Genomic DNA, 20,562 nt, shown 5'->3' on the forward strand with positions numbered 1-20,562 from the left:
GAAGAAGAACTTGTAGTAGTAGTTGCCCTCCTTGACCTTTTTCTTACTGGGGATCTGGAAGACAATGGATCAACATCAAGAGGAGTGGCTTCCTCGGATGATACCTCTGCTTCAATATCAATTTCCTGATGTGCCCCTACTTCTGGAGGAACAAGCGTTGTAGGCAGTTGCACCTCTCCATGCACCTCTCCATGCACCTCTCCATGCACCTCTCCTTGCGCCTCACCTTGCGCCTCTCCTTGCGCCTCTCCTTACGCCTCTCCTTGTGCCTCTCCTTGCGCTTCTCCTTGCCCATGAACTTGCGTTTGTACTAGTTGCACCTGTGGTTGTTGTTGCGGCTGTGGTTGTTGAACACTCGTCAGCTGAGTTACACCCGGCGTTGATTGGATGGTACTTTCTTGTGATGAGCCAACATCACTGGTCGATGGTGATTGAACAACCAAAGTGGCTGCCGCAGCAGCACTCATGGTCTTGGACCTAACTTGGCGTGGTGGCACTGAGCCCAATGAAGCGGAGGTGCTGCTTCCAGCTTGGTCCCCGGCGGACACCGCTACTGCTGCAGGCGTAGTTTTTTTTCCCCCAAAAAAGGTGTAGGTGGACACACCAGTTTCCTTGGTAGATGGTGCCACTTGCTTCTTCTGCTCCTTCTTACTGGCAGTGGCACTGGCAACTTTTTCGCTGAGGCGCTACGGCCACCTTTCTTTGGGGCCATCTTCTTCAGATGTCAGAACAGCAGGCCGCAGTTGCACGAGTTGCAGAGTTGTCTTGTCTGTTGCCACACGTGACGCCACGTGACGTTGTGCTGCACACACCGCTGCAGGACTTCTTCCTGGCACTGGTAGTTCTCTTGAGCACCTAAAAGCAATGGAAGCCAGAGGAACATCAGTTAAACACCCCAAAAAGTAAAAAAACACACAAAAATCACCACAATCCAATGCTATACATGCCCTCAATGATGTTTAAATTCAAGACACCACACAGCACCACTGAGTACCGCTGGGCCTAATGGAAGAAAGCCAGGCAAACTGGGTGCAGGCCTGAGCACACTGCCTGGCTTCAAAATGGCCCCTTGACCCCCAGCCACATGGCCAGCCCCTTCTGGACCAGGCCTCAAAATGGCCCCCACCCACATGGCCAGGCCCCAACAACACCCCAAAAAGTCGAAAAACACACAAAAATCACCACAATCCAATGCCATCCATGCCCTCAATGATGTTTAAATTCAAGAGGCCCCACACAAAGCCTTGCTACATGCACCACTCACTACCCGTGGGCATAATGGGTGAAAGCAGGGCAGGCTGGGTGCAGGCCTATGGATCAGAGCACACTGCCTGGCTTCAAAATGGCCCCTTGTCCCCCAGACACATGGCCAAGCCCTGCCTGAACCAGGCCTCAAAATGGCCCCTGCCCACATGGCCAGGCCCCAACACCACCCCAAAAAGTCGAAAAACACACACAAATCACCACAATCCAATGCCATCCATGCCCTCAATGATGTTTAAATTCAAGACACCCCACAGAAAGACTTGGCCCATGCACCACTCACTACCACTGGGCCTAATGGAAGAAAGCAAGGCAAACTGGGTGCAGGCCTGAGCACACTGCCTGGCTTCAAAATGGCCCCTTGTCCCCCAGCCACATGGCCAAGCCCTGCCTGGACCAGGCCTCAAAATGGCCCCCACCCACATAGCCAGGCCCCAACAACACCCCAAAAAGTCGAAAAACACACAAAACTCACCACAATCCAATGCCATCCATGCCCTCAATGATGTTTAAATTCAAGAGGCCCCACACAAAGCCTTGCTACATGCACCACTCACTACCCCTGGGCATAATAGGCGAAAGCAGGGCAGGCTGGGTGCAGGCCTATGGCTCAGAGCACACTGCCTGGCTTCAAAATGGCCCCTTGTCCCCCAGCCACATGGCCAAGCCCTGCCAGGACCGGGCCTCAAAATGGCCCCCACCCACATGGCCAGGCCCCACCACCCCAAAAAGTCGAAAAACACACAAAAATCACCACAATCCAATGCCATCCATTCCCTCAATGATGTTTAAATTCAAGACACCCCACAGAAAGACTTGGCCCATGCACCACTCACTACCACTGGGCCTACTGGCTAGTGTGGCTTTACAGGCACCCCAAAATAAAAAATAAAAATCCACATATAGTGAGCTACAATTCAATGACATAAATGAGATTTAAGTTCAACAAAACTCACAGAAACAGTTGTATCATGCACCCATGACTAACCCTGGGCCTACTGGATACTGTGGCTACCCACAATATTTTTTTTTTGAAGTTGTGAAAAAGTTTTAAAATTGTAGTTGCAGCAACTGCAATACCCCAAACAAACAACACCAACTTACTTGTAAAATCTCAAATCCAAAAGTGAACTCCAAAAAGTCCTCAAATACAAATATCCAGCAGCAGCCACAAAAAGTAATCCTTCCAGCTTCAGATCCAAATGAAAAGTGACCAGGAGATGGACAAAGCACTGGGAGGAGCCTGCTGGACAGGAACAGGAAGTTGGAGACTCTGGGGCACTTCCTTCCTCCCACCCCCCCCCCCAAAAATGGACTCCTTCCACAAAAAAGTGCAGCCAAATCTCAATCTGAGGAGTTATTCTGATCAAAATCATGATTTTCAGAATGTTTATGCTGCCTGCGGTGGATTTCTTGTGCAGAATTGCAATTTTTGCAATTTCGGGAAAGCGAGCTGTTCAAATCTCCCGCCGGATGTCAGCTGCACGCCGCATCTACGTGTTCGGCATTGTTTACTCCAGCGATGCGTGATCGTGGGCCCTTATGACGTACTCGCGTTGCGTTGTCAAACTCTCGCTGTGCAAGATGGCAAACCACGATGACGTAATTGCGGTCGAAAAACCCACGCGCGATCAAGCAGCAAGATCCAAAATGGCGCAGCACACGCAAACCGGGAGAAAAACAACTCGGCGGACTCAGAATCACGGTAAGTCAACGCCGCGCGCGCGATATTGTATTTTACAAGCGCGTCCAAGCAAAATAATTCGCAACTTGCGAATTTGCGGATTTTTGGGCAAATTCGGGCGATTCGCGGCCCGCGGAATTGTCAAAAATCCGCAAATTCGCCCGCGAAACGGATTTTACGCCCACGCTTAGTCCATACCTGAGGGTTAGGGTGACCAGAATTTTAAAGCCAAAAACCCGGAAATTTCACAAAGATAGAAGAAGGACTACAACTTTACTTCAAACAAGTGCACAGAATGACAGCGCTCCTCAGCAGAGAATTACAGAAAAGGCACTAAGAACATACATACATTGCAATTTTTAAACCCAGTAGCTTGCCTGTTAATTAAACTGCTTTCTTGGAACAACTGCTAACTAGCCCTGCGTTTGTAAAACATTAAAAAAAATACTCCCTCCGTTTTCAGTTGACCCTCTTTAAAAACCGGAGCTAAATTTATTGAAATCTGCCAGGACAGCTGGTGAAAAACAGGGACTGTCCTGGCAAATCCAGGACGCCTGGTCACCCTACTGAGATTGCGTCACTTGCTGCGATACACGTTACACGCCCTTGGACTGAGGCAGATGTCACGGTGTGGGGAGTGTAGAGTCGGGCCCTAGGCCCGCATTATGGTGATGAATGAGACACAGACACCAGGATAGTCGGCGGGTAAAAAGGCCAAGAGCACGTGCGCTCCGCCCCATTTATTGACTGGGTCACCTGACTCGTGACACCAGTGGTGGGTGGGTGTAAAGTATAGATGACATCATTAGAACAACTAGACCGTGTCCAGCAGGACACTACATTCCTCCCAAAATGTAATAAAAATTGAGGAAAAGCAAAGTCCGAACCTGTGGGAGGAAAACATAAAATATGCAATCATCATAAATTTAGAAAGAGTCTCTTCAGCTGCTGGCTCGATGATGACGATGGAAATTGCCACTGAAATGTTAGTTCTCTTGGGCTCGACGTCCTAGTTCTCGGTGGGCGAGCTCTTCTGGACTTGCGACATGGAGGTGTGTTCTTCCGTCCATTGATCTTGCTTTTTGGGTGACGCCGAACAGGATAACTAGCTGGTAGACTTGATGGATGTTTTCTTCTACTAGTCCGTCTGGTTTCTTCACTGTAGGAAGCTTGGCTTCACATTGCAAAGGAGGGAGTGGTTGAAGGACATCCTTCTCACTAGGACGCCCCTCTCGCGGGTGTTCTCCTGCCACGAGACATCCCGGAGGCCCTCTTCGTCAGGTTTCCGCTGGGCTGGGTGTTCTCTGCAGCGTTGCTCCAACTCCACAGTCTGGGTGTGAATGGAGGAGGCGATGAGATTACTACCTCGCAGTCCGTGGCTCCACCTTTGTTGACTCTTGCCTTTGCGCACAAGTTCCTCTTCTTTCCCGGACGTGCAGGATAGATGGCGGTGGATCAATCTCTCTTGTCGGGACGCTCTGCCACCGGTGTCCCTGAGGCCTTTGCCCCTTGGATATCTACGGGCTGGTGTGGAGTGGTCAGTTCTCCTTCTGCCGGACGTCTGAGTGCTCTCCGCATCCAATCTTCCACTCAATCCCAAAGGTAGGTGTCACCAATGGTCCAGCCTGTACTCTCCTGCAGTCGACTGGTCGTCGGGGGACTTGTAAGTAGATGCCTGTTCTGTTCCTAGTGTCATCAATGTTCTCCTGGACATGTGGGTCACTGTACACGATGTTGTGGTGCATGTCACCTCTCCTTCTGGTGGGTGTGTAGACTTGTCACACCTCTCCTCACCTTTCTGGATGTTGTCCTTGATGGCGTCGTGCCATATGACTCCTTCCTTCTTTTGCTTTTGTCGTGGCGTCGTGCCACTCTTTCTCCATCTTCCTTTACGCAACGCGGTCTGGTCATCTTGCTGTCTTTGTCTTCCTGACCAGGCTTCTCCAGGCAGCGTGCACTCCGCCTGTTTCCCTCTGGTTTTGTCCTGGCACTCGGACACTGTCTTCGTCTTCTTCTGTGTGACTGGACCGGTCGTTGCGATCTTCTCTCTTGCTTCCTGTTGCTTCTGGTTCTCGTAGGTGTTGCGTCCTTCTCTTCGGGTCCTCTTCCAGACGCTCTCCTGGGCATTCAGTTCACGGACGTCTTCTTCCTTCTGAGCAGACCTCCTGCCAGGTCTCTCCTCGCTGGCTGGTCGGATCCTCCTTTTCTTTCTTTGCGATTGTCTGGCTTTGTCTTCCTCGTGACCGGACTGGGTGGTCACCCTTCTTTCTTCATGGACGATCTCCCTTGCGACTTCATTCTCCTTGTGACCCGTCTGGGTGGTCATCCTTTTCTTTGCGACTTCATCTTCCTGGCGACCAGACTGGGTGGTCATCCTTTTCCTTGCGACTTCATTCTCCTGGCGACCAGACTGGGTGGTCTGTTTTAACTTCCTTGCGACCAGACTGGATGGTCGGCTTTCTCTTCTTTGCGACCCAACTGGGTGGTCGGCTTTCTCTTCTTTGCGATCAGACTGGGTGGTCAGCTTCCTTTCCTTTGTGACCAGACTGGATGGTCGGATTCTTCTCCCTGGCGACCAGACCGGGTGGTTTGGCGTTCTTCTCCTTGCGACCAGGCTGGGTGATCGGCTTCCTCCTCTTGCGACCAGACTGGGTGGTCGGCTTTACCTTTGTGAGTCTTTATGCTGTCCGTGATCCTTGGGATAGCCATTTGCTTCCGTTGCAGTGCTTTGGCGTTGGCACACTTTTGTCTGTGCTCTTCGTATTCTTGGGGCGTTAACCGTGTGTGGTTGCTTCAACTTCTTTGGTTGTGTAGTGAACTTGCGTCACTCTTTCATTTCACGTCCTTGTGCATGGAGTACTTCCACTCTCTGCGCAATGCTGCGCTGTCCTGATGTGCAAGTGGAGTTCTTGCACTTTGCTGCTTTCAGTTGGCGGTCGTGAAGCTTCCTTGCTGTGTAGCGTGATGCGGTTGTCTTCACTGCTGTTGTGGTGCTTTAGCATTAGCGCGCTTTTGTCGCGCTCTTCCTGTGTTTCGTTGGGTGCGGAGGGTTACGTCACCACTCCTTGCTTCTTCGTGTTCAGGTTGTTCCCCGTTACTTCACGGGGTGTGCTTGCTTTCTTTCTGGGACCCTGGAGCAGCGTCGGCTGTTGTCGCGCTTCACCACTGCGTCGCACTTGCCTGGTGGGGAGTCTTGGGACCACTGTATCTTCGGGTGGCGGTGCTGCAGTAGTTTCTTCCCTGTGGTTAAAATGACAACCTGTGGCCATCAGGTGCCGCTCCGCCTTCGGTTGGTCTCTGCTTATCCCGGTGCGTCAGGTGGTCTGCACCATTGCTCCGTCTCCTGCTCCTAGTGCTCTCGTGCGCTTGGCGCGTTCTTTGCTGTTGTCGCTTGTGTACCATACGGCACCAGTGTACCTTACTGACTGCGTCTGTGCTTGTCTCGCACTCTGTCTCTGTTTTGCTGGAGGGCGATTGGTTGCGATCTGCCCTGGCTGCGATCTCATGTGAGTTGATGTGATTTGAGATCTCTTGGCTGCAGTCCTGGGTCCATGTTGCTGCAGGCTTGTCTTAGCACCGGAAACCTTTCCTTGGTTTGTCGAGTGCTTGTTTGTCCTGCTGGCTACAGTGTTGCCTGCTGGCCACTGGGTGGCAGTCTTGCCTCTCTGTGAGCCTGATTTCCTTGTTCTCTGCAATGTCTTCACAGCTGCCGGGACCCCTGCTCATACACCTCATGGACGGGGCCCTCCTTTCTGATGCCTGCTGCTCCGGATGGACACAGGCCCCTCCTCAGGGCACGCGGATGCAGGGATCACCGGGGACGCCTCTTGACTGCCGGTGAGTCTTTGTGGCATGCTTATCAGCGGCGCTGGCTGCATACAGTTTACCGGCAGTCTCTGCCCCCCTCCCGCAGCCTTAGTTCACACACTGTGCGGGCGGGGGAGGGTCGGTGCTGCTGGGGGCGGGCTCTTTCCCGGGCTTACAGAGGCGGCTGGGCGCCTAATGCGGACTCTCCCCTCGTCACGGTGAGGGTCACTGGTGTCTCCAGTTCTGGCCTCACCTCCCTCCACCCGGCTCACTTGCTGCGCAGGTGCGGGAGGGGGGGTGTGTGTGTGCTTCGACTTTGGGGCACTTGTGTTGTTCGCGGGTGGGCTCCGCTTACTGTGCATTTCTTGGCGGCGCTCCGGCCACAGCGGGTGAGCTCTGCTCGTAATGCAATCCCGCCCGACAGCTCTCCACACGCTGCGGGCGCTTCGCTCCAAAGTTCGTTCACCCCGCCGCCGCAGCCTCAGTTCATGCACGATGCGCGGCGGGGACACTGCAGGCAGGCCGCGGGTGGGCTTCGCTGGCCTTGCTTCATTTGGGGGCTACTCCTCACCGCAAGTCGTCGTCCGCAGGTTGGTGACAGGGGCACGCCGCGTAGGTGATCAGAGGCGGCGGCCGGCCTCTGGCAGTCCGGCCCGCTTATTCTTTCCTCGCTGCTGCTTCGGCCTTATCTCGCCATTTTCGCGGCCGCTGCGGGCGGGCTCCGCACGGCCTCCTCGCTGTGGGGGCCAGGCGGTCGTGGCCGATGCGGATGGGCTCTGGCCGGACGGCACTTCTTCCTGGGGCACTGGTCAGTGGCGGCCGACGCGGGTGAGCTCCGGACGGTCCGCTTTTCTCCCGGGGCTCTTCTATCAACCCGGTGGCCCTCAGCAACACTGGAGGTGCGGGGTGGGCTCCCGGTCACCTCCTCGCCCGCATCTCGGCCCGGGGCTCAGCACACGCCCCACGGGCTTCGCGGCGGCCGGCGATCATGCCGGGGAGGGGGGGGGCGCGACGTCGCCCTGCACTTCTCCCCCTTTTTCCCCCACGATGATGTGGCTGTGGCACGCTGGGCACAGCTCCGTCCTCGTCGCCAATGTTGAGTCGGTCCCTAGGCCCGCATTATGGTGATGAATGAGACACAGACACCAGGATAGTCGGCTGGTAAAAAGGCCAAGGGCACGTGCGCTTCGCCCCATTTATTGACTGGGTCACCTGACTCGCGACACCAGTGGTGGGTGGGTGTAAAGTATAGATGACATCATTAGAACAACTAGACCATGTCCAGCAGGACACTACAGGGAGGTCTGTTCCATGTGGGCACCTGGCAGCCGTTACAGACTCTGTGGGAGTCCATTGCTCTGGGGCCAGGAGCTTTCCTTCTTCACACGGCCATGGCCAACGTCACCCAGATAATATGGGGGGTGGGTGCTCAGTGGAACTGGTAACATCAAAACCATTACAAGTCTTATTAACATATGGATCTGATTGTATGTCTATCAAGGCACTTTAAACTGCACTGCCGCATTATGTGGCGCAACCCCCGTTGTGCCTCAGGGAATGGTGGGAAAAGGGAATGGGGGGTGGAATTATCAGACCAACAATGGGAGAAATGCCTGGCGATGGTTAGGGGGGTCTCTAGGGATGCTCGGATGCGATATGTCCAGTTAAATTATCTTCATCCCACTTATTTAACCCCACCACAGGATAGGACCCATGTTCCTGGGAACTGATTCAGCGTGCCCCAGATGTGGTAAAGATGATGCCTACTTTCTGCATATGGTGTGGCACTGCACGGTTATAGTGGGATTTTGGGATACAATATTGCAGAATCTAGCCAACCTCATGGGCAGACGTCTACCCAAGGACGCCTCACTGTGATTACTGAGGATTATGACTTGTACTAAAAAGTATTAGTATGTGATTCAGACAGTTCATTAACTTAGTGTTCATGCTTGCTAAACAACACATTGCAATGTCGTGGAAGTCCACTAGGGCGCCATCTCTGGGAGACTGGTTGGCAGACCTGTGAAAATGGGCCTGAGCTGAGGCAGACATGAAGTCGAGCCCTCGGGGACAGGGGGCAGAAGTGTGCACTAACCCGGAATGGGATACTTGCCTCAATACATTCAGTCCTAGCCTGGATGAACACCTCCATGGGCACTAGGGGCCAGATGTAGGTGGCCATTTACCGGCCGGTAACGGCCGATTTCGGACGTTACCGACCGGTAAATGGGTTTTTGGGATGTAGGGGGCCAATTTTACCGATTCGGTAAATTTACCGAATCGGTAAAATACCGAATCGGTATTTTTACCGATTCGGTAACTTCTAGATGTAGGTGGGACTCTTCTGAGTCCCAAAGGCCTTTCAGATTCGGTATTTTACCACCCAATCCAATTGGGTGGTAAAATACCGAATCCAGGTGTGCTTGAACATGTGTGTATGCACACCTATGCCATGTGACAGACAGACATGCCCTTAGGGCATGTCTGTGTGCCACATGGCACACATGCCTGTATTTGGGGTGCTAGAGGGTGTCAAAGTGACACCCCCTGCACCCTTGCTGGAATCGGTATTTACCGAATCTGTAAATACTGATAAGGTAATGCCCATTGATTCCTATGGGCTTCAATGCCCGTAGGAATCAATGGGCATTACCGAATCGGTATTTACAGAATCGGTAAATACCGAATCTTAACGATTCGGTATTTACAGAATCTGTAATACCTACATCCCCCCCTCTATTTTACCACTTCTTAAATACCGAATCGGTAAAATTCGGTATTTAAGAAGTGGTAAAATAAAATTACCTACATCTAGGCCTAGGTACTCTGGGGCGGGGGATTGTTAGCTTGAATATTGGGTGCAAAGTGGGTCCATGCCCGGCTGTAGACCGTTCATGAGTGGGAGGGGGATACTTCGAAACAGACTGCATTGGGATGCTGGACATCGTACTGGCACACCACCCTCATTCCTACTCCTACAGTACCATACACTCCAAGGGTCTTATTCTTGTTCCTCTCGTTGGTTTTAATGTTGAGCTGTGATTGTCTTGTATGTACCAAGACTGTACACGATGCTGCTGGGGCTCTTTGACCAAAGTAGCCACTAGTTACTGGAAGCGGACAGGGCTGGAACTGCTAGCAATGTTAAACGTATGGTGCTTGAGAATTGTTTGGTGATATTTTATGAAAATGAATACAGAACCATGGCAAAAAAAAAACCACTGCTAGTTCGACTTTGCCATTCAAACCTATGGCAAAGCACCCGCTTCCCCTAACAGTATATGTAAGTCCAGCACAGTCCTACACCTAATTCGTTTGGACCTGGTCTGCTCTTTTCTGTGTTTCGTATATTGGATAGGGGTGTGAGCAGACAGGTCAATAAATATTCCCCTAGACCCTCCACATACCCGTCTTGTGTTTTTTGGACCTATATTTTATACATATGCCCTGACAGCAACACTTCCAAAATGTTGTTTTGCTGAGGGAGAGTTAGTAGCTCCATTGACTAACAAAGAGTTAGTGGCAGACCACTCAGCTGGCTAACTTCTGAATGGGACTAATGAGATGGGTACTGTAAGTTGTAGGAAGCTGGCTTTTTATGTAGTACACCAAAATGAGATACACTATGTAGAAAGTTCAGATGACCCTTATTGGCTTACAGGGCTTAAATTAAATCGCAAACGCTCTCTTTTGTGGTAGTGTGGGCGAGCAGTTTAGGCTTATCAGAGGGAAGTGTTAAGAATTTGTTGAACACAGAGAGTAAAAAAATTAGAGACGCACTCAAAAAGAAACTCAAGACCAATTTAGAAAAATACAATGGATTTTTATATTATTTTAGACACCAAGATCTTCAGAATTAGGTAAGTACTTTTCGAGTTATCAATTTTTGCAGTAAAGCAAGAATGTCACACAATGTGCTCTTACACGGTAATGCTTTCCTATGGAGAAAGAAACATATACTGCATAAAAGTATTTGCAATCGTATTTTAGGGGTGCGTTTGGAATTAAGGTGTTAGGAGGTCAAGGGCACAAGGTCCATCAGCAGTTTGGGTTTACCTGCATTGGAGTGTTCGGGTGTAGAGGTTCTAGACCGATGGTTGCCTTGCGCGCTACACCGTTGACAAAGAAGGGGGGCACCTAGAAACAAGCTCCAGTGGAGGACTTAGGGACAATTCCGGGAGCTTCCAACAGGGTGATCTTGTGATCTCCGGGGGGCACAGTCGGTAAGATTGGGTGCAGCGACTTTTGGTCGGCTGTTCCCAAGCGTTGAGGCACTCACAGATCTTGGTCAGACCTGCATTGGGGGGACAAAACAGGACAGCAGGCCCACTTTCGCTGATTGCCTCTCTGATACATAAGTCTCACTTCGGTCGGTCAGTCTTGGCATTGTTGGAGTCCGGGCTGGACACTAAACAAGCTTTGGTTGCTACAAGGGGGCCGGTACAGCGGGTATTGGTGCAGGGTGGCTCCTGGCATCTCCAAACTTGGTGGAGAGACAGATCTGACCATCTGAAACCTGGTGACCTCCTCCTGAATGGCTGCTGCATCTGGAAACTGGTGACCTCCTACTGAATGGCTGCTGCATCGGTGGACCCTGTAGTCAGCAGTTCGGTGTACTGAATGATGCAGTTGGTGCCTGCAGGGAAGTGGCTCCTCTACTTCAAGGTAGATGCTGATAGCTTGGCGAAGTGCTGGTGGCCCACCGAGGCTTTTGGAGGATGCATAGCTGCAGTGCGCGTCGGTTTGCCGCAATTGTCAGGACAGGAACTGCCAGGCAGGGTTTGGCATCAAAGTCTACAGGTAGTCCACAGTTCTCACTTCTTTGGCTCATCGTTGTCCTCTTCTTTTGTCCGGCCAATCTGAGTTCCTGGTGTCAGGGGGCCACACAAATATTGAATTTAAGGGTTAAAGGGAAGTGAAGGGTAGTAGCCATAGGGCTACTTACCCTTGGGGTCACTACACCCCCTATATGACCACTTCCTGCGGGAAGTGGGCGTAACCCTGTCCCAGTGTTCCTAATTCCACCAAAATCAAAATGGTGGAACCCTTCTTTCGTGTAGCACATCAGGCTACCCACCATAAGGGTGTGACTAGCCTGGAGGTGCAACACGGCTACTTGCATAGCTTATTTTCCAACTGTCCTGGTTCCAAATAGCCCTCAGGGCAGCGGGTGGCATCTCACAGGTCTGGGTGAAGCTAGGGTCGCATATCAAAGATGACAGAGGCTTAGAAACCCCTGACCTTGATAATCTAAATCACTAGCCATGCTGCTGGAGGTAATGTGAACACCTTCTACTGGAGCAGGCATTATTTCTGACCTCGGTGGGCGTGGGCTTTCACCTGCAGGGGTCAGAAACATGTCTGTGGTGGCAGCCAGCACACTAAGAGGCTGGTAGGTTTTCTGAGTGCATGTTTTAATAAATCCACTATTGGCACCAGTATGGATTTATTAAGACAAGGTTTTTAATACCAAACACCATGTGTTTCAGTGAACCTATCATGTAGCTGGGGAACTCGTAATGACCAGTGCCCAGTATATGTACCTAAGATGACTTCCCTGTTCACTTGCACTAGTACAGGGGGATATCGTCTCATGTAAATCTGTCCTCACATGTAAAATAATGCACCCTGTCTTAAGGCTATAAGGCCTTCTGTAGCGGTAACTTATATATATTGCATGCAGTATCAGTGGGCATGGCACACAGGGTCTGTGCCACGTCGTATTTTCACATTTGTTTGCACCATTTTACGCAGCCTGCAATGGCAGTCTGTGTGAGTTTCGTGGTGGGTCCCTTAGGGTGGCACAATAAAAGCTGCAGCCCTTTTGGACCTAAAGGTCTTGCCAATTGGGGTACAATTTACCAGTTACCTTGTTTTAGGGAAAGTACACTGGCACTGGGGACCTGGTTAGCAGTAACCCAGTGTACTTCAATCAAAAGTGCATCAATTACAAGGCAAAAAGTGGGGGTGACCATATCAAAAAGGGGCACTTTCCTACATAAGGTATCAAATGAATTTTGGTATAATAGGAGACTTGATTCACAAGTCAAATTTAATGTCCCTACTATCATAATAAAACTTTTAGAAAGCTGCCACTCTGTGACCCAATTTGTCCTGTGGCCTCACATGGTCTCTTGCCGGGGAAGTAGTGTGAATAACTGCAACAACTGAACAATAGTAGCCTGCTATAGGGTGAGGTGTTACTGCCCCTTAGCAGGAAGCCACTCAGGGTGTTAGCCCGAAAGGCAAGCTTTAAAGGCAAAGCCCCCGATGGTGGGCAAATGCCGATTTGTTCAGTTAGACAGGCTGGCGTCGGCAAAAGAGAGGGGAGACCAGTGCCAAAACCGGTTTTACTGTGGGTGTGTAGCCCCCAGGTAGCCACACCGCTAGGGCGGGCTACCAAACTCCTAACATCTGAGGAAGGGTTCATACATTTTGAGAGTGGGCAGAATAGAGCACTCTGGGATTGCTAGGTGCCACACATTGCTGGAAAGTCATCACCAAGAGGGAGGGGACCTCACCCCCCAAGTCACTTTCTGGGCATAAATATGGCACCCCGCGGAACCTGAACCTCAGATCATGCCGGAACAGGAGAACAAACTAAAGAAGAACCGCCCTGCTGATCCCTGGACTTGGCAAAGAGAGACTGCACATGCTGCATCTTGGGCTATTGAAGAGAGAACTGTGCATGTGGCTCCTGGCTTGGAGAAAAGTCACTCCTCAGCCCCATACCAAACAAGTGACTCCAAGGGTCAGTCGGCTGACCCTGGACTAGTGCCAACAAAGAAGAAGTAGACCAACTCGGCAAGTCAGTATCCGTTTTGAGAAAATCACTGCTGTTTGGTGTCCCAAGAGACCAATCCTCGACACCCAAAAGTAGCACCCAAGTCTGCTGGACCAAAGAGTGTCATCTGAGTCCAGATTGTTCACCCGAGAAGGACATCAGCCTCTACCAAAGGATGTTGCTGGGACCAGTGTGGATGGAGACCGGTAGCCCAGCCGCAGCTGGCCTTCTACTGTTTTAAAGAGGACTTTGATGGACTCAGACATCTGTGGCCAAAGTCACCCCACCTGACCCATAGACCGAGAAATAACTGCAAAGGCACCCCCGTTGACCACACAGCGCCCAGAGCATTCCTGAGCATCTCCTACATCTGCAGCATCAGGACCACTCCATCGAAGTCTATGGCGGTCGTGCTGTAAAGTTTGTAACTGGACTGGAAAGTGCTTTGGTGGCCAGGTATACTATACAAATACTCCTCAGACCTTCTGTCTGTCAGATTTTGTCGCCCAAGTCTGGCCAGAGTAGTCAAACTCTATTCTTACAAACTTTTCATAAGTTTACAAACGTTATGGTTCCAATGCTAGTTTGCAGTTAAACAGAGATTTACGTTTTTATAAAAATCTGTATATTAGGAACCCTCTAGTGGATTTTACTCAGGCCTAAACATAAGGTTTTACAAATAAGCCTGACTGGACATAAGACAGTTTTTGTGAGTGTGTTACAAGGTAAGGCTTCACAGCCATACAATATAATACACCAAAATCCTCACAATCATTTACTAGATTTGACTGGTTGGCCTGAGGAAAAAGGTCAACTCTCTTCATCAAAGGTTACAAAATTAATTGAAGGATGTACTAGCACGAGTTACCAATCCTTCTCCAAATTACGCAGAGCTCATAGATATAACAGTACAGCTACTCCATTAGTCCATAAAATCATAACAGTCTTCAAAAATGTTTAAAGCCACAGTTGAAGTTCTTGTGGCTTCTTCCTTGGGACCAGTGGGGAATGTATTTATTTATTTCTTTTTTTTTTTAATTAAAGTTTTTTTATTAAATTAATAATAATTTGTATGTATAATTTTACAATCTTAGTGCTACTTCTTTACAGTCACTTGATATACAATTCTACATTGGTCCACATATGACTTCAACATTACATGTCCTCGTCTGAGTCACTATCTTCTTCTGTGGGCGTGCAGATGTTTCCCCTATATATGTTCCACTTTCCCCACACCCTTCCCCATTTTTTGGGGCATTTCCTATTGATAAATGTGGCCTTCACCGCTACCATAACCATATCTTTACACCAATTCAGTAACGTCAGTACGATCTCCACTCCCCGCTTTTGCTCTATGTTCCATTTAGCTATTATCATGTCTGTTGTTGCCCACTGGCGTTCAGCGTGATTAAGGTCCAGACGTTAAGAAGGCAGCATTTAGGCTCAAGCGGGACATGTTTCTCGGTGACTTCGACGATAGTTCTTACCACTGCCTTCAAGTATGATGTAAGTTTTGTGCAGTCCCATAAGGTGTGATAATAGGTACCCATGTCCCCACAGAGGCGTGAGCAACCTGGGTCAGGAGCCCTTCCCATCTTGTGTAATACTGTCCGTGAGTAGTAGGTCCTGTGTAATATTTTAAATTGCACCAATCGCAGTCTAGAGGAGATTGCCACCTCCTTCGGCAATGCCAACGCCTCTCGCCAGTCAGGGTCATCCATGTCTCCCACCACTGACTGCCAAAGTTCACTGAGCCAGTCAAGTGGATCTGCCCAGTTGTTAATGATTTTTTTATATGTTAGTGAGGTCGCTTGTTTGTGCAGGTAGTCAGTAAGTAGTCGGTCCTCTAAAGGGGATGATTCTGGGAGCATCTCAGCTGTGGGGAGGGCTGCTTCTATCGCATGTTTAATTTGCATATATCGGAACTGTTCGCTCGGAGCCATTGTGTAATGCTCTTGTAAATAGGTGAAACTGATGACTTTCCCATTATGCCAGAGGTCCCCAAGCCAGGAGATTCCGATCAGATCCCATTTTTGAAATCCTTTGCTGGTGCCCAGTGTTCCCAATTTACTTGTGTCCCACAAGGGTGTGTGTTGTGTAAGTCTGCCTGACCAACCCAGGTGTCTATCTACTGTGTGCCATATGCGGAAAGTGTGGGACGCTGGGTCTATAAGGTCACGGGCTTTCTGATTGTTGTCGAGCGCCCTATTGACACTGCCTTTCCCTAGAGTCATTCTGTCGAGGTGGTAGGCCGGGTCTGTGTCTGGCACATGAAGCCATTGATTGATGACTGTGAGTTGTGAAATCCAGTAGTATGCTTTGATATCAGGTAGGCCTATCCCGCCGTCATACCAACTCCACACCAGTTTATTCGCTGCCACTCCTGCCGGTTTGCCATCCCATAGGAGAGCCCCAACCTCCGAATTCACTGCTCTAAAATATGAGTCAGGGACTGAATATGGCGTAATGTGTAGGGCATACAGAAATCTGGGCAGGGCCATCATTTTAAAGAGAGCCGCTCTACCTAGTAGGTGAGTGGTAGTGCTTTCCAATGCTTAATATCGCGCTTCAGTGTTAAAAATGTGTCGCAATCAGATGTTACATGTATGCCAAGGTACTTAAAGCTGTCTGTGACTATTTGAACCTTGCAGCCTTTTGGGAGACGCGGTGGTGGTCCATGTAATATGTACAGCACCGACTTGTCCCAGTTAATGGCATATCTGGAGACTGAACCAAACACAGCTCACATATTGAGTAACGCATGGAGGGATCACGTGGGTGAGGTGATATATAGTGGTACATTGTTTGCATAAAGGGAGATATGATCTTCCTAGTCCTCCCTCCATTCTAGACCTCGGACCACGGGATCCCATCTTATCCACGCCGCCAGTGGTTCGAGGACTAGTGCGAACAATAAGGGTGACAAAGGGCAGCCCTGTCTCGTCCCCTTACCCAGGTTGAATTCCCACTATATGTGATATATGTGACCATTAGCGAACACATGTGCTACAGGGTCGGTGTAGAGTAAATATATCCAGGAGCAGAACTTCGGCCGCAAATAAAAAGGCCCAATCCACCGAGTCAAAAGCCATCTTTGCGTCTATGGAGAGGACCACACTTCTTCCTGTATCGTGTGTTTTCAGCCCAATACACCATGGAGGCGTCTAAGATTCAGGGCTGTGTTTCTGCCAGGCATGAAGCCCGACTGATCCGGGTGGACCAATGTGGGGAGATGGGGGGTGAGTCTAAGCGCCAGCGTTTTGACTAAGATTTTCCCTTCGCATTAATTAAGGAGATCGGACCATATGATATGCATTCCTCTACAGGTTTGCCGGGCTTGTGGATGGCCACAATAGTTGCCAGTCGTTGATCTCTAGGGAGTGTCCCTATGTCTCGACTCGTTTCGAACATTTTTAACAAGTGTGGGGCTATCTTGTCCGCTGTGTGTTTATATAATTCTATCCGGATGCCATTTGGACCAGTGGCTTTGCCCAATTGTATTTTTGAAATGGCTATGTTGAGTTTATCTACCGTGATGTCTGCTTATAGATTTTCGGTTTCTTGAGGCGTGAGCCGTGGCATATGGATATATTTAAGGAATGCGAGACCTTCCTGTACAGTGGTAGTATTCGTGGAAGTATATACTCGCTCGTAGTGTTGTGCTAGTGCAGTCACTATGCGTTGTGGGTCCGACGTGATTTCTCCATCGTCGGTCCTAGTCTGTGCTATCCATGTATGCCTGTTCTCTCTTGTCTAGCCAGGCAAGAGGTTTGCCTGCTTTGTCGCGGGACTCATAGATTCTGTATTGGACTGTTGCAGACAGGACTTAGCGTCGGCACAAAGGTATTCCCTGTATTCTTGTCTTTTCATGCGCAATGTATGTGCTGCCTCTTCAGTGGGTCTAGCTGCATGTTGGGATTCTAAGTGCTGTACTTCCTGCTCCAAGGTCTCTATTGCATTCCTTTTTTCCCTTTTATACCCCTCAATGAGGGAGATAGCCTGTCCTCTTATCACTGCTTTGTATGCTTCCCATAGCGTTAATGGGGAGGAGACTGAAGCTTTGTTTTCTTGGAAGTATTGCGTGGTTGCAGTGTTTACATTTTTCCTAATCTTAGAATTCATGGGGAATCCTGGATGGATGGGGTACATACGCCTTTGAATAGTGCATTCTGAACGGATTTCTGCTCTTACCGGGTAATGTTCAGAGATTCCTCTGGGTAAATGTGTGACCGCCCACATCCTTCCCAGACCGTCCACGGGCGTGAGTATGTAATCTATGCGGGAGAGGCTATTGTGAGCTCCAGAGTGGAAGGTGTATTGTCTCTCAAGTGGGTTTTGGAACATCCATATGTCCAATAGGCCATGTGCTTGTAAAAAGTCAGCCAGGTGTGAACTAACACGATGTTGTGGGCGGATAGGTGTACGGTCCATCACGTCATTTACGGTCATGTTGAAGTCGCCCCCTAGTATTAGGTCTTCGTGTGGTAGTGTTAGGAGGAATTTGCCCAGATCTTGAAAGGCAGGGGGGTGCAGAGCAGACGGGACATAAACAGATACTAAGTTGAACATTCGACCCTCCCATTGAAGCAAGATTGCCGCAAAGCGACCTTGGTCATCCTTAAAAGTGCGGTGGATAATGAGGGGGAACCGTTTTCGCACCAAAATCCCCACTCCCCGGGATCCTGTGGTGAATTCTGAATGTACCACTAATTGAAACCCCCACCGGTCAAGGGCCCTACACTTGGAGCCCATCAAGTGTGTCTCCTGAAGCAGTATAACTGCTGCGGATATGCGTTTCAGGTATTGTAGCACTAGACCCCGTTTTATCTTGTCCCCCAGTCCATTGACATTCCAGGAGAGGAATTATAGCGTTGGCATTGTGGTGCGTTGTGTCATTGGATCAGACGAGAACATTGAGGATATGGGTCGCCGTGACATGTCGAATAGCGAAAGTGATTATGAACCTATTGCCATAGTGACTGTATGTCGATAGTTGCAGATCAACAACCATTGAAACATCAACAATTAAAACATTCCCATATTCTAAATAAACAGCACTCGCAACCGGAATCTGTATTTCGCTAGCCCTGCTCAGTCGGAATAACATCATGTACGTTCCTCGTTCGAATAGGGGGTAAGTACGGAGTTTCTCACCATGACAACGGTTGGAGTTAATAATACCTCCCTTCCCTACCCATGAAGAGCCCATCCCCCCTCCTTGCATCCCTGCCTAGTAGGTTCAGAACTACCCACCACCCCAATAGCAGAGTGCTTACGATCCCTAACATAGAAAACGTTAAACGTAGGGTTGTGCGGTGTTCGCACCCAATAGTCTCTTCCTCCTGGGTCCGCAGCAACACCCAGCGTGCGTCAAAGGGTCAGTAGTAGTCCTTAAAGTTCTATCGTTAATTAATATGAAGCCGATGCAACTTTAAATTGGCAGAGAGGTATCTGTCGTGGTTATGTGACATGGAATCCCCCACCACATAAAGGCAATAAGAGAAATAGCTACAGACCATTGCAGTTCATGGAGTCCTTCATTTTCCAGCGCGTGCTGTGTCGCTGCCAGGGCTGCCGGAGCAGGAGTTTATGGATCTCGATGGTGAGCGCAGTCTGCCTTCGAGCCTGTGCAAGGAACCCTTAGAACGGTGGTCGGTGTTTCAACGATTCGTCTCTTCCCTACGGTGTTGGGACTTGAGTGGACCCTCCTCGAACCAACGCTGCGCTTACTCCGGCATCGTAAAGAACCAAGATTTGTCTCCATCAATTACTTTCAACTTGGCTGGGAAGAACATCATGTACTTAAGACCTTTGTCTCTAAGAGCTTGTTTAATGCCTTCAAAAGAGCGTCTTTCTCGCTGTACCTTCAAAGTGAAGTCCGGAAAGAACCGGATCGTTGCGTTGTCATAGGGAAGGTCACCATTAACTCTTGCTGCTTGAAGGATTGCATCCAAATCGCGAAAGTGTCACGATCAAACATGGAACAAGGGCAGTGTGTCCAATAAGGGCCATGTAGGAATGAAAGAGGGAATGGAATGAGTGAACTACATCTCCCAGAAATCCTAGGGAGGATGCAGTCCTGTCTCTATGTCTGTCTTTCTTCTACTTAATCACTTCTGCCCTGAAATCGGTGCTTGTCACCTGATTTGCTGAGACAACTTGTCCGACATCGAACCGGCTGAGAAAGACTGGTAACTTTAGCATTTTTAAGCCAGCTTGGAAGTTTAGCCTCGTTACCTTCAGAGAGCTAGTGTGCGCTCTCATTTGATTGTTTCCCTCGCGGCTAGAGGCGCGAGATACCGGAAGGCGCCAGGTCTACCGGGAGATTACAAGGACTTGTTGTTCACGCCAGGCAGCGCGGAAATGAAATGACTCCTTCGCGCCTGGGGCGCATTGCCTTAATTTCTGGAAAACGCTTGGAGCGTTTTCAAACATAAGTTTTCTTGCATTCATTAACCCTACCCGTTTCCTGTAGGAGGAAATTACGGGAGGCGCCTGCTATTCTTTCCAAAACCAAAGGAGAGGCTCAGAGCTCATTCGAAGAAGTGCACGGCTGCACTCGGGAGTTTTCATTTTCAACGCGCAGGAGCACATTACCTTTATTGAAGTGTTTTGTTGCGTGCAAGAACAGTGGATTCAAGAAAGATATATCCTTTTAGCCCCTTGAGCTGTTGAGTGGCTCGGATTAGTTTATATACTTTCTCTCCACCTTTATTTTTGTGGTCGTGAAGAGAAGATTCCTTCCTTTGTGGATTCAAGATATTACCAGAGGTCTGCCTGGTAGAGGTAAGGGCTTGCTTTATCTGGTACTGACTTGTTTCTATGCCTTTGGAGTATGAAAATAACTATCACTGAGTATTGAAGTGATAAGAACCCTACTTGATTTCCTTTTCTTTATTTTTTCCTTTTGTGCCTTTTTTGTTATGATGTACTTGCAGCAGCTTTAAACAGTAAGTGTATTACAGCACATAATTACATTGATAGAGTCTGCTGGCATTTTGTGCATATTTATGTGTGATCT

This window comes from Lissotriton helveticus, chromosome 3_1, assembly GCF_964261635.1.
Source record: "Lissotriton helveticus chromosome 3_1, aLisHel1.1, whole genome shotgun sequence".
Classification (NCBI taxonomy): Eukaryota; Metazoa; Chordata; class Amphibia; order Caudata; family Salamandridae; genus Lissotriton; species Lissotriton helveticus.